Source organism: Ochotona curzoniae, unplaced genomic scaffold, assembly GCF_017591425.1.
Source record: "Ochotona curzoniae isolate NIBS_2020 unplaced genomic scaffold, NIBS_Ocur_1.0 scaffold_1037, whole genome shotgun sequence".
Classification (NCBI taxonomy): Eukaryota; Metazoa; Chordata; class Mammalia; order Lagomorpha; family Ochotonidae; genus Ochotona; species Ochotona curzoniae.
In genome coordinates this window covers 8,350,636-8,365,812 of record NW_024467083.1, presented here as the reverse complement: position 1 = coordinate 8,365,812, position 15,177 = coordinate 8,350,636, and positions in this window count along the sequence as shown.

The following is a 15,177-nucleotide window of genomic DNA, read 5'->3' as shown; positions in this document are numbered from 1 at the left end:
GGCAAACAGCTGCCCATGATACAAAAGGCTTTCAAAAAACCCTTTCGGCTCTATTAAGAGCCAGACCACTACAAATGGAGCTGCCTTGGGTTTCGAATGATTCCTGGGTCAGAACCATGGCAGGCTAGAAATTTAAGAGCCCTTCACTCTGTCCAGCTCCCAAAGTATCCATCACTATGGAGGAATGGCCTAGAGTCAGCAACATAAAAGGTAAAGCCGTTTGTTTTCATCTAGAGACATTATCTGTTCTGTACCAGCTAGCATAGTCTCTTTGTGGTTGGGGTTCTGAGTTCAGCAGTTTAGTTGGAAGGATCCCCAGACAAACTTTATCTGAGGTGATCCCACACCTGATTCCCGTGTGTACTTGCCAGTACAGGGTCCAACACAATCCTTCACCCCAATCAGCTCATGCATATGCTAGTGGTTGCAATTGCTGGGTCAATTCTGTTTCCAACCTGTCTTCCACATGATCCGATGGGCGTTGCAGTCCAGCTCGATTCTGCCCGCTTCATACTCAGTCCTCACGCAAACCTGTGGGAACTGCAGCTAGTCAGGGTGACTCCCCATAACCCTCACCAGTTCTGCCCCCTGCCCTAGTTCCCATGCTTGCCAGTATGTACCACAAACTTGTTCAATCTGTCCCACATCCCATTTAGCTCTTGTACATGTCAATGGGCATTGAAGCCTAGTGCAACCCAATTTGCCCTATTATCCAGCCCACATACATACTGGCAGGTGCCATTCTGTCTAACTGCCCCTGCTCCAATCCTGGTTTTCATGCTCTCCAGTGGGAGTTGCAACCCAAGAGGGAGGCACCCACTATTTTCCTCCCAGTTCACTCCAACCCCCCAGATTATACATTCTCCAGGTGGTTCTGAGGTCTAACTTAACAGAATTAGTCCCCTGTGTCAGCCTCTGCCAGCCGATGCTGCAGCAAAGTCCAACCAATCCCCACTCTAATTTAAGCTTGCACCAGTAGGAACAATCATCCCAGCCTGGCTTTTCCCTGATCCAGCTCACATGAGACCCACAGGTGTTGTAGCCCTGCCTGGACTGGTCTGCCCCCATCCCAGCTCACACTCTCCAGTGGGAGTGGCTGTCCAGCAGGGAAGCCCTCCACATTCCCCCTACCAGCTTTGCCCCCTCCCTCCCTGGTTCTCACTTGTGCTGGTTGGACTCTGAGGCCCAGTCTGGTATGGCCTACCTCACCTTGGCATTTGCCAGTGGGTGTTGTAGCCTGGCCTGGCCCGGCCCAATCCCAGTTCCAGCTAACACTGGTGAGGGTTATAGCCTAGCCCAGCCCACCAGGAATATAATCCTAGTCATAGTGTGCACTGGTATGTGTTGCAACCATATGTAGCCCAACCCACACTTTGTTCTGGTGTTTGGATTCACCAGCAGGTGATATAAACTGGTTCAGCCTGGTCTGCCCCTGACTGATGCCAAATGTATGCCGGTAGGTACTTTTCCCTGTCCCGGTCTGTGCTGCTCCCTATCGTGGTTCTTGTACTCACCTGCAAGGACTATCTCCTGCCAGAGTTGCCGCCCAGACTCCTCCATGAGAACCTCCCCCATTGCCAGATTTTGCGCATACCAGGGGGTCCATGAGCCAGCCCTGCTTAGTCTACCTCCTGTTCTGACTGGCCTTCAACCCATTCCAGTTCTTACCGTTAGATGTTTCAGCACAGCCAAGGCTCGTCCATACCCAGACATGGCTCACACCTGGCTCAGTAGAGGCAGAGACCTAGCTTAGTCCATCCTACATCTCCCTGGTCCTCCAGAGTACCAGATGGTATTGGACTCTAGTCCAGCTTGGTGTGTTCAGTCTCAGTCCACACTTGTGCCAAGGGAAACTGCAGCTATGTCCAGACCAGAATGCAGCCCCCAATGGGCCCCCGCACTCACCAGTGGGAACCCCAACCCAGTTAGGGTGTCTCCTTGGCTCCCCAGTTGGGCCTGTTCCCAACCATAGATCACACACACGCCAGTGGTTGCTCTGACCCAGCTTAGCACAGCCCCTCACCTGTCTTGATCTTTGCCTTGGTTGCTGTGTACTAGTATTCCTGGCTCATGCAGACCAGTTCGTGTAAGAGTCTAACTTGGTATGACCTGTGCTCGTTTGTTAAGCCCTGCCTGGTCTGCCCCCTTCCAGTTGCAGTTCAGCCCACACCACACCCTATTTAGGATGTACACTGGGGTGCTGCTGCCTTGACCTGCCCAGACTTTTGTCGGTTCCTTTATCTGTAAGTGATGGCAGGTTCCATGGTCACACCTAGCTCAGCCCATAACTGCCCCAGCTCATGAGCTAACCAGTGGGATTTGTATTTCCACAGGGTTGGGCCCACACTTCTCCCAAAGAATCTACCCCCAGATCTGGTTCTCTCACATGTTGGTTAGTGACCTGATCCTGCCAATTGTAACCCATCTTCTGTTCTGCCACTCAGTCAGGTACTGGTACCTAGCCCTGCCAGACAGGCCCCCAGCCATAGCTTTGGTGTGGACTGATATGAGGCAGTCAGTGATGCTCTATGCTAATAGCCCATCTCAGGATTCCCATGTGGGTTGGTGAATCAGTCTGGTCCAAACAGAATGTATGGAATCTCCCCTTCAAACCCTCAAATCTCAGTCCCAGGTTTTCAAGCAAGTTGCGTGACCCCACCACTAAGAATCACACAGAATTCATCCCTCAGCTACACTCACACTAGCCTTATCCCTGGATATTCCTAGGCAGCAATTACATAGCCTAGAAACCCTAGAACTTGCCTCTGGGGGGGGGGCCAGTGGGCAGAGCCTGGCGCCTAAGGATGCATTGGCCTCCCAGCAGCCAGGACTTGGATGCCATGCGGCGATGGTGCTCATGTGTTGAGTCCCAGGCATTGGGTTCAACCTGGCCCAGGGACTCTGCACAAGCATGTAGCCACCACTGCAGAGGGCTGCTTTTACCCATGTTGCCAAGGTCGAACTCCTGGCATAAAAATTTTAAAACATTTTTAAATGGATATATATAATCAAAAATACTTAAATGAACATTGAACATTACTGAACATTGCAGAAATCAGCTAAGGTTGAGGGTGCCAAAGATTAGAAAGAGGAAGCAGGAAGATTTTGAAAAAGGTAGTGACCGAGATGCATGTCAGAATGATGAGAGCGAAAACCAAGACGAAACTAATTTGAAGCAATCAATGCAACAATCTGTGAATAAAAGTCATACAATTTAGAAACATGCAGCTTTTCACAATGTACATTCTTCACAAACTTTGTGAAGACATCCATATGCATAGATTTCAATAAACTGCACAATACAGTTCATCTTCTAATTTCATTTTCCATCACCTTTTTCAAAGTAGCCTCATGTCATTTTTAGTAGTTATATAGTATTGTATTATATTATGACATGTACTCATAATTAAATCTATTGTTGAAAATTATATAAGCTTCTGCTATTATGCTACAATGTAATAAAAACTCTGTATATATATGTATGTGAAATTGTGGTTCAGAGATTATATATATGCCTGGGGTCAATGCTACAGCTATTGACTATTGGCACAAACCCATGTCCTATGTTAGAGTCTCTTGGCTTGTATTCCTGCTTTGCTCTCTATTCTAGCTTCTTATAATTTGTTCTCTGGGAAGCAACAGCTGGTGGCTCAAGTTGTGAGTCCCTACTGTGATGGAGAATATACAAACTGAGTCCCCAACTCTCACGTTCTCACTTATGCTCTCATTTCAACTGCCATACAAAACCCGTGAAATCAGAAACATAATGAAACAGGTGTATTAATAACAATATATGAAGAAGAGGTAAAGTATACTAGAAAAAAGAAGCTTCTGATGTTGTGAAGGTCCACTTTCAAGATTATAAACATGCAATACTTTTTAAACCATAACCATCATAATCTCTCAATGGTTTAATATATTCCTTTCAACAAATTATTCTTTGTGCCTTCATAGCACAAATAGGACATATGGATCTTTAATTAGGCTGATGGAATTCAAGTTTGGGTATGACTACTTATGCTGTGACATGCTTTAGAGGAAGTGAGCACGAATAATCTTAAATAAGGCAGCCTCCAGATTTTCAACTCCCATAGCATTCTTTTAAAAACATGTTTTAGGGGGCTGGCATGGTGGCTCAATTGGTTAATCTTCCTTCTGTAAGTGCTGAGATCCCGTATGGATACCAGTTTGTATTGTAACTGCCTCACTTCCCACCCAGCTCCTTGATTGCAGTCTAGGAAAGCAGCAGAGGATGGCCCACAGACTTGCGACCCTGCACCCACATACAAGACTGAGACGATGTTCTTGGCTTTGGATAGGCTCAACTCTGGCTGTTGCAACCATTTGGGGAGTGAACCAGTGCAAGAAAGATCTGTCTCTCCTTCTCTGTAAATCTGCCTTTCCAATAAAAATGAATAAAGCTTTTTTAAAAAGCAAAAAATAAAACATGTTCAGGTTTAAGTGATGTGGCACAATAGATCAAGCCAACATTCCACATCGGAGTGCCAGTTCAAATCCTGGCCACTGTGCTTCTGATGCACCTCCAGGCTAATGTATCAGGAAAAGTGTCACTGACAGCTCAAGTACGTGTCTGCTAGTCATGTTGTAGACTCAGATGGAGTCCTGTGTCTTAACTGAGACTTGGTCCAGCCCCCTGCTGCTATGGCCGTTGTGGAGTGAACTTGTGGATGGACAAAAATAAAAACCAGCTTCCCCCCCTGCCCCCGCCAAAAACCCACTTGTTTGAAAACCTCCAAAATGAGGAAAAGGGAGACAAACCTATCCATAATTAACAAAGATGACATAGACTCTTAAAAATCATTTTATTTTCCTGCAATTATATATCCTTATTAAAATTACAACTTGTTCTAGAAAATGTAAAATTTTGACTTGAGACTCCTGAACCCAGACATGTTCTCACAGCTTACAGTTATTGTCATAGAAAGGGGCAAGATCCGGGGACCCTGTAAAGCAACGTCCTGCCATCCATACAGATGCTGCGTCGTGTCTCAGCCACTCCATCTCTGACACAACTCTCTGTTTACTTGGGAAAAGCAACAGAAGATGGTTCAAGTACCTGGACCCTCCCTTCCAATCTCCCTCCTACATGAGATGTGAAAGAAGCACCTGCCTCCTGGCTTTAGTCTGGCCCAATACTGGCAATTGCAGTCATTTGAGGTGAAAATCATCTGTCTTTTCCTTTCCCTATAATTCAAGTAAATAAATAAATCTTAAAAAAATGATGGCTGGAAGGGAGGAGGGGGGTCCCAAGGAAACACAGCAAAAAGATTATTGATAAGAAATATTAAAATCATATGTGAGCCAGACCATAAAGCAACCCCGAACGATCCTGTTCCTCCTGGCATCCACATCTTGTCTATTCCCCATCCACTAAGTATGGATAGCACTTTATAGTCTCAGATCAACAGAGTATGAAAAAAATGCTGTTTGGCATGTCATTTTTGTGACCATATTACTTGGTAAAAGGCTCTTAGCTGACTGCAAGGAAAGATCTCTTTGCTGACATGATAAAAATTGGCAGCGATGGCTATGAGCAGGGTCTAGCATCCACAAGAGGCCTCCAGGCAAAACCAGACAAAAGCTGGGACTTTCTATCATATTACACTGCTGAATGAGTTCTGCCAAAAAGAACATGAAAGCAGATTCTTTACTTGTTGAGCCTGCAGATGAGAACATGTTTCAGCTGCCATGGTTGTATGTTTGTTTGTGAGAGCCTAGGCAGAGACCGGACTAGCCTTTTGGCCAAGAGGAACTATAATACAAGTGTTGTTTTAGGCTACCGTGATTTGGGTAATTTCTTACAGGGCAAAAGAAAGTGAATGGTGTTGATAGCTCAACTTGCTAGATTCTGGCAGCACATAAATAATGGCAATCAGCAAAAAAGGATAAAAACATTTGGAAAAAAGGAATGAAAATTCTAGATGAAGGATTAAAATACATTTTTTTTTTTTACATTTTTTTATTGGAAAGGTAGATATACAGAGAGGAGAGACAGAGAGGAAGATCTTCCGTCCCATGATTCACTCCCCTTGTGAGTGCAAAGGCCGATGCTATGCCAATCCGAAGCCAGGAGCCTCTTCCGGGTCTCCCCCATGGGTGCAGGGTCCCAAGGCTTTGGGCCATCCTCGACTGCTTTCCTGGGCCACAGGCAGGGAGCTGGAAGGGAAGTGGGGCTGCCGGGATAGAACAGGCGTCCATATGGGATCCCAGGCATGCAAGGCGAGGACCTTAACCACTGCGCCACCGCGCCGGGCCCAAAATACATTTTAACAACAGAAAAAAATGTCTACTCAAACATATTTTAAAGGAAGAAAGTGATAATTGAACTAAATATTTACAAAAATAAGTGCAGGGGAGCTCTAGAACAGGAAGACTTCAGGTCTTAAGAGTATATCATGTTGGGGCTGGTACCATGGCTCAACAGACTAATCTTCCACCTTCAAATGCTGGCATCCCATAAGGCACCAGTTCCAAGTCCCGACTGTTCCATTTCCCTTCCAGCTCCCTGCTTGTGGTCTGGGAAAGCAGTAGAGGATGGTCCACATCCTGGGAACCGTGTACCCATGTGAGAGACCCAGAAGAAGCTCCTGGTTTGGAATAACAACAAAGGAATACTATCACAGGATGATTTACCGAATAGAAACACATATTGGGTGTGGATGAATGTGTGCACGATTATCATGTTAGGAGGTTTAAACAATTGGATTAAGAGAAACAGGAGTTTGTCAAGGTCAGTGAAAACTGCTGATAGGCAAGATTGAGGGACAAGTAAGACTGGGAAGCCCAAATTTGAGGTGACCTCTGATAAGTTCTAACTCGGGCTTATCTTCATTGACAGCCCTGATATCCATGTGGAGAATTCTGATTGTTAAGACTATATTGACCATGTGGACAATACACACTATCAAGCAACTGAAATTCTCAGGAAGAGATGTTGTGTCTGACATAAATGGCTTCCTGTTTCTCTAAAAAAAAATGTAGCACATATTAAGCTTCTGACCATATTTAATCATAGATATTAGGTTTTTAAAGTTCTGTGGTGCTCTGCCACAACAACTTTAGTTTTGAAGAATAATGCTGCCCAAGGTTCTAAAGCTGGTTTAAAGTGAGTGTACCTTACGAAGCCAGCTCCTCCAATCTAGATCAGTGTCGTTCCAACAGTACTATGACTTCCTTCTTCCATTTACTCCTTTTTCTTTCCAAGGATTAAATTGCTATTTAATTTATATTAGAGGCATTATTTATCATCTTTTTAAAAAGTGTAGCAATTCCTGGGCTCGGTGCAGTAGCCTGGTGGCTGAAGCCCTTGCCTTGCATGCACGAGGATTCCATATGGGTGTCACTTCATGTCCTGGTTGCCGTATTTCCCTTCCAGCTTCTTGCTTATAGCTTGGGAAAGCAGTAGAGGACAACTCAAAGCCTTGGGACCCTGCACCCAAGTGGAAGATATGGAGGAGGCTCTTGGCTTTGGATCAGCTCAGCTCCAGCTCTTGTAGTCACTTGGGGAGTGAATCAGCAGAGCAAAGATCTTTCTCTTTGTATCTTCTTCTCTGTAAATATGACTTTCCAGTGAAAATGTCTTTTTAAAAAGTAGCAATGCCTATGAAAACAAAAATATTGGGCCCGGCATGATGGCTCAGTGGCTAAATCCTCATCTTGCAAGCACCCAGATCCTATATAGTCACTGGCTCATGTCTTGGCTGCTCCACTTCCCATCCAGTTCCCTGCTTCTGACCTGGGAAAGCAGTAGAGGATGGCCCAAAGCTTTGGGACCCTGCACCAGTGTGGGAAACTCAGAAGAAACTCCTATCTCCTAGTTTTGGGTCAGCTTAGCTCCAGTCAATGAGCCACTTGGGGGAGTGAGCCAGCAGATGGAAGATCTTTCTCTGTATCTCCTTCTCTGTGTAAATCTGCATTTCCAATAAAAATAAATCTTAAGAGATTAGAAATATTTTCTCTAAAGTAGCAGTATAGTATGATAAACCTATTCATGAGAAAATTTACTACTCAATGGCTAAAAGACTTATTTTATGTCAAATTTAAATTTGTTTCAACAATTGCTCACTTTCCTAGACAATTTATAACTTCCTGTTTACATCTTTAAATTTAAAACCAAAAAAAAAAAAAAAGAAAAATTATGACAGGATGGACATGTTCCAGACCAAAAACATACAATTTCACACCACAAATGTCATAAATCACAGGCAATAAGCTCTTCAGGTTGTACAGAGGCTTTGCTACAAAAAAAAAAATAGTTTCAATTTTACTAAGAAGTGTTTATTTAAAGTCCCAGCTAAGCTTTTTTTTTTATTTTTAAATGTTTCTTTGAAAGCAATAGAAAGAAGAGATACAGAGAAGCAAAGAAAAAGAGAGATCTCAAAGTGTGCTGATTCCACTCCCCTCTCTCCTCCCCCAGATACACCCACACCATCCCAATGGATGCCACAGCAAGGCCTGAGCCAGGCTGAAGAGGCCATGAGTAACTGCGTCCTGGCCTTCCACATGGGTGGCAGCCATCAGTCTGCTGACTTTCAAGGCATATTAGAAAGAAGCCAGATTAGAAGTGCAGCAGCCAGGACTGGGAAAAGTGATCTGATATGGAATGTGGGTGTTGCAAACAACAGCTTACTTAACTCACTGTACCACGTCACCAGTCTATGAGTGATTCTCATCTATATCCTAACTAATCAATTTAAATCAAAACAAAAATTTGGTTTACTATGATTTTCCTGGGAGAAAGGTTACTCAAATTTTACTTGCAGTAAGAATTCTTGCAGTTAGTCATAATTTTCCTGACTTCAGAAATGACACAATTAATTATAAACTCTAATAATTATTTCAAAACAAGTCGTAATTTGGGCTTCATAAATTCTTTCTAAATCAAAAATAAATGGATTGGAACTAACCCACATGTCATAACAAAGAGAATTTCAAAACATCTACCTTATACATGCTTCTGAGTGGAAAAGCAATTTAACACTGAACCTAACACATAAAGATAAACCATGTTTTATTTGCAATACCATGCTGTATATTATTGTTTCGATTTTTTGATATTTAGATTCTTTGATTTGAAAACAAGACCAATATACACTAGCACAAAATTGGTCACTTAATAATGAATGCATCGTTTTACAAACTAGTTTTGAGAAATGAAAATTAGGAATCTATATTTAAGAAGGGATGTTTCTGGAATAAAACACTATATGCAAGGCTTTGATCTACCAGTGAACCCTCATGAAGAGATATGCTCTTTTAAATAATTTGGCAAGTGATAGGCCTTAACATTTTCAGGGCTACAGCAAGGAATCAACATTAGATTATTATTGCTGTGATGATCATAACTGCCAAATAACTTCAGCCATGTTAATTCCAATGTGGAGAATATTTCAGCCTAGCAATTTATCTTTTATCTCTGCAAAGCAGGAGACTGAAAATCAGTTGTAACCACACACTTTTGAGTTACTACATATTGAATTTATATCTTACATAAAAAAACAGTATTTGTCACATGCATAGAATGGTAAACTTCTTACTGAACCCTTTAGCTAAGTAAATGAGATACACATATTACAAAAGTAACAATGTACAAAGTACTTACTGTCAGAGAATGCTGACTGGAAATTTATATTAAAGAAACAAATATATGGGCAATAGACTATTAAGGCATTTCACAGGAGCTATATAAGCCCAAATTTTGCAAAGTAGTATTTTAGCACTGATTTCCTGATGAAAGACATTGCTTGAGATTTGAAGTTAAAATTTCTAGCAGTTTCACTACAAAAAGTAACTTAAGAACAGTGCTTCTTAAAATTACAATCATGTATGGGAATTTCAAGTAAAGCTTAAATTCAAAATGTTTCAAGGTCGTGTTTCATGTATCTTTTCAAGTAATTTTAAAGAATGGATAAAAATCTGAAAGTTTGTGACCTGAATGTTGTTTTGTTACCATGATAAACATTTAAAAATAGAACACCTTGGGAAAAACATAGTGCTGAATAAGATCAGGGCACAGCTTTTAAATATTTATAATTATATCATTAATAATATCAACCAGGCAACTAATGTGAGCTGTCAATAGCAGGAAGAAATGTACTGTTCTTGTCATCTATTACTGGAGAAAAAATATGGGGTAACTAAGGACATGAAATGCTTACTATAGATCTGATAGTCAAAAATCTATATATTAAGAACTAAAATGATAAACTGAACCATGGAAAAGAAATTCTGTAGCAATTGCTAATCAGGAAGACTCTAATAAATCAATCAACATTAGTGTTGCTCTTCATCAACTAAATTCATGGTATTGCAAACTATTTACATTTTTAAATGGCTCACCTGGCTTGGCAATGATATTCAAATAATTTTCATAATGTTCCCTGACAAAGACATCTTAGAGAATTGCTTATTTAACTCTGAAATTTTAATGGAACAAGAGTGTTTGAAGGAGGGTCGAAGTGATGCTAAATGAGATGAAGGGAAATTTTTTTTAAAAAGCCAAATGAAAACTGAATACATATCTACACACGTTGGTGCAGCTTATCAACATATATTATGTGTTTGTGTAGAATTGTGTGATTTTTTGATACTATGTTATAATTCATGTCATCAGAATGAACAGGGATATTCTGTTCTTTTTCCTATATTTGGCAAAAACTATTCAGTATCTAGGCCCATTAGTATGTTGTAGCCTTTTTGTATTTAAGCCTCAAAGCAGAACAACAGAAGTAAAACTGTCATCAACATGACTTTCCACAGAAAAACAAAACAGCAAGAACAACAAAACTTTCTATGCTCTTGGAAAATCTCCAAGGAGAAAAAACTGTGTCTAGAGTTATATAGTAAGTTCCACAGAGCATTGAAATTTCTCCCTGTAGTGGAATTTCATTATATTATGCACCTTGCCAGAAATTACTTTCTAAATTACTCTCTGTGCTGAATTGAACAGAGAAGGCACAAGAAAGTAAAGTCCTTCAAACATAAAAAAGCAAAGAGGGGTAAAATGTTCTTAAGCAGATATCCATTCAGGTTGAAAGAGTCGTTTTCTGCTGCTGGGCTTTTAGTGGCACATCAAAATTGATTTGATCCCAGCCTCCAATGAGTCCTTGGTCTATTTGGATGGAATAGATGGACAGAAGGAGACAAAAATGGAAATATCTATGCACTCTATAGATCAGCTCCCACTGCTTAAACTATCACTGTATTATTGTGGCCAAAAGAATCCCCAAATATTATTTCCACTCCCTCTTTTTCTGATTTGTATATATTTTACAATCTAAGTGGGCCTTTGAACAGTTCTTTAAATTGATCTGTAATTCACTACCCTCCCTCACCCATGTCTCCTACCAGCAAATGCATATTTTTCAATACCTTTACAGAATTTCACCTCCTCTGTGGCATCAGTTGTGTTTCACATATGCTCTCATCACATTGCACAGTTACATACATCTCTATAACTATGCCAAAATGGTTGTCTCATCGTTTTTTTTTTTTTTTTTGCTATACTGTCATATATGCATGCCCAAATTGGATAAGTGCATGATATAGATTACAAATAGATTTGGTAAGAAGAGTGCAAATTGTTAAGTCTATACAAAAACTAAGGAAGGCTCTTGGCATTACAATTGAATCTTAATGATAAAGTAAAAGGGCGGCATAGAATGACATTACAGGCGAAATAAACATGTACAAAGAATATTTCTCAGTGATCTATTTCACATTTGGTGGGAAATTTGGAAATATGGACTAAGGAAAACAGGAAAATGCAACCGAACTGGATCTTAAAATTATTTACAGATGCTACTACCGAGTTGAGCATATCTGCAAGGATGTGAGCTTTTATTCAGAGTTCGTTATTCAAGCAAAGAATGTAGACTTGATACTTTGCAATAAAAAAAAAGCATAGAAAAATGAAGATTTCAGTGAAAGTCTGGCTTAGATAAAAATTCTCAGCTCAAGACTTCTTAAAAATTTTTTATTTATTGTTATTGGAAAGGTTGATCAGATTTAGGGAGAAGAGAGACAAAGATTCTCCATTGGCTGGCTCACTCTCCAAGTGGCCACAATAGCCAGAACTAAGCCAAACCGAAGCCAGAAGCTTCTTCTAGGTCTCCCATGCCGGTCTAGAGTCCCAAAAATCTGGGTCATCCTCTACTGCTTTCCCACGCCATAAGCAGGGAACCAGAGGGAACATGAAGCAGCTGAGACACAAATTGGTGTCCATATGGGATCCTGGTGCTTACAATGTGAGGATTTGGCCATTAAGCCATCACACTGAGCCCATCAAGTGTTCTTAAAACTAGGAGGAGTTAAGGAACACAAGGTGAATTTTTAAACTTCCAATATACTGGAGTGACATCCAATAGGGTAGTAACTAAGCAGATTCAATAGGTGTTGAGTGCGGTGGAGGTCTGATCACTGGAGTTTAGAACAAGAGACTCTCTTGGAGACCATGGTCCTAAGTATGTTAAAGTAATAAAACGGGACATAAAACAGGACAGAAAGACAACCAAGATGTCAGATTTGGGATGATAAAGGGATGAAATAAAGGCTAGGTGAGAGTTGTCAACAAATGTGAAGCAGTACAGCCCAGAAAATTGCTGGGAGAGACAGCATGTGCGAACTTCTAGGATGTACATAAAGGTAACCGAGAATCTAGCTTAATTAAAAAAAAAAAAAAAGGCATCTTAACATCATTTAACATCACTAACAAAGGAAGTTTTTTGTGTTTTTATTTTGCCAAGTGATGCGAGAGGATTTTACAGACCAGAGGGGGTGTGGGAAGTTGGTCCAGAAAAAGCAAGCACATAAAAAAGAAAAATATGGGTGTAGGAACAAGATAAACAACTTGTAGCTGATGGCCTAGGAGTGGGTCTAGTTTACAAGTGTTTGAAGGGACACACTGCACGTTTACCTATGTATCTACTGATCTTATATATTACATGAAGGTTACCTAGTAACATAGAGAACATGTGACAGACTTTCTGAGTTTTGCCATTTAATAAGAGACTAGCATAGCAGGAAGTTATGCAGTACCCATTTCTACTCTAGAATTAAAGGACTCCAAGTGGTACAGTCAAAATATACCTCAACAATATGCTAGGTTTTTCTACTTGTCTATTCTTACGCTATCATGCATGTAAACAACAAAATGCTAAGCTTGTGTTATTAAAGGACTACATTACTGTAGTAACACAGGGGCAAAGGGTGGGAGAGGCAGGTAGGGAGAAAGAGGGAAAATCCCTATACTTACAAAATTGTGTCATGAAAAATGATTAAAAAATTGCACATAGTAATCCTAATACTGAATATTATTAATGTGCTTAAGCCTAAGGAAGTCATGAATGCAGCTAGTCATGGAAGATAGTTTCATACGTGGTGGAAGCTGAAATCCTGGGAAATCAAAGGGTTTGATTTGTAGATGTTCAAATTATTTCCAAAAAATCCCTTCAACAAAAGGTCAGTGTATGAAAACAAGAGTGGACTGAGGTCTCCCAACACTGAGTCCAATGAAACAAAATGTGTTCTTTGATCTGTGTGGATAGCTCTAATGCCATTAAACTAATTATAACTAAATTACATTCAGTAACAATTTTGAGTCTACACTGAAATATGACCAAGGTATCAAACCCCTTACCTTTACTAATGAATTATAAAAACAAAATACTTCAGAAGACAGAATATACTGGCAGCAATCCTTCAGAATTTCAATTTAAGCATACTCAGTAGTCAAATCACAAAGCAAAGGCACCAGAAATAGCTTTGGAAATTCTAATTGTAAAGCTCAATATTCCCAGAGATCCCGTCTAATTTTTCAACCACATCTGAAAAGCAGAGTGACAAAAAAAAAAAAAATCTGTGAATCTATGGATTCACTCTTCAACACAAACAGCTGGGACTAGCCCAGACTGAAGACAAGAACCACAGACTCCATCCGGATCTCCTATGTAGGTACCAAGTACCCAGGTACATAGGCCATTGTCTATTGCCTCTCACGCACATTAGCAGGAAGCTCAATCAGCAGCATGGAGTAAGAGGACCCTGAACCAGGCACTCCATCTTGGATGTCATACAGAACAGCAGCTTAACTTGCTCTGTCATACACACCTCCCTAACCCCTTTTTTTGAATTCAATTATTCACAATTTTTCTAGGAAAAGTGGAAAGCAGAGGTAGATAGTAAAGTGACATGCACAGGTGGTAAAATGTGTTGAACTCTCCTCACAAAATGTTTTTAACTCAAGAAAATACTGCATTTACAATTATATCAAAGATATGGCTAATAGGTATTTGGACAAGTAATATTCACTGTTATTGGCAGACTTCAAAATCAGGTTAAACAGAGTGAAAGGGAAGTACCATTATCATAAGTGTATCCATGAAACACATTAAAGCTGTGCTTATAATAAAAATGTATTTTTTAAAAAAGTTTATTTTTATTGCAAAGTCAGAAATACAGAAAGGAGAAGAGAGGATTATTTTTTGTTTGATCATTCACTCCCCAAGTGACCACAACAGCTGGAGCTGTGTGCAATCTGAAGCAGGAACGTGGAGTCCCTTTCCAGTCTCCCACGCAGGTGCAGGGTCCCAAGGTTTTGGGCTGTCCTCGACTGCTTTCCCAGGCCACAAGCAGGGAGCTGGATGGGAAGCGGAGGTGCTGGGATTAGAACTGGCGCCCATATGGGATCCTGGTGCGTTCAAGGTAAGGATGCTAGTATGTTAGACCACTACACCAGGCCCAAAAACATAAATTTTTAAGAACAGCTAAACTGAGTCAGCAAATTGCTCACTATATCTTAAGTAAACCAAGCATAAAGCTGTAAATATGACATGTTTAATACACAATTTTCTGTGACGGTAATTTAGTGTAACAGGTAGAACAGATATATTTATGTATGTTCTCATTTATTAAATAAATCAGATCAAGTCTTACTTTAAATCTTAATTTGACTCTATGACTTAACAAGTTTGAATATTTTTAAAAATTATAATTAAGACAATCCAAAACAAATGTGCCTGTCCCATGGTTATGATTTTTACTGTTTAGAGAACCCCAGTCCCAGGGTAAAAAGTGATAGAGGACAATGCATCCTTATCAAGCAGTCTTCCTTTCAGCAGTATTCAGAATCTTCTAAGTTATAGATTGCTTAGAAAAACC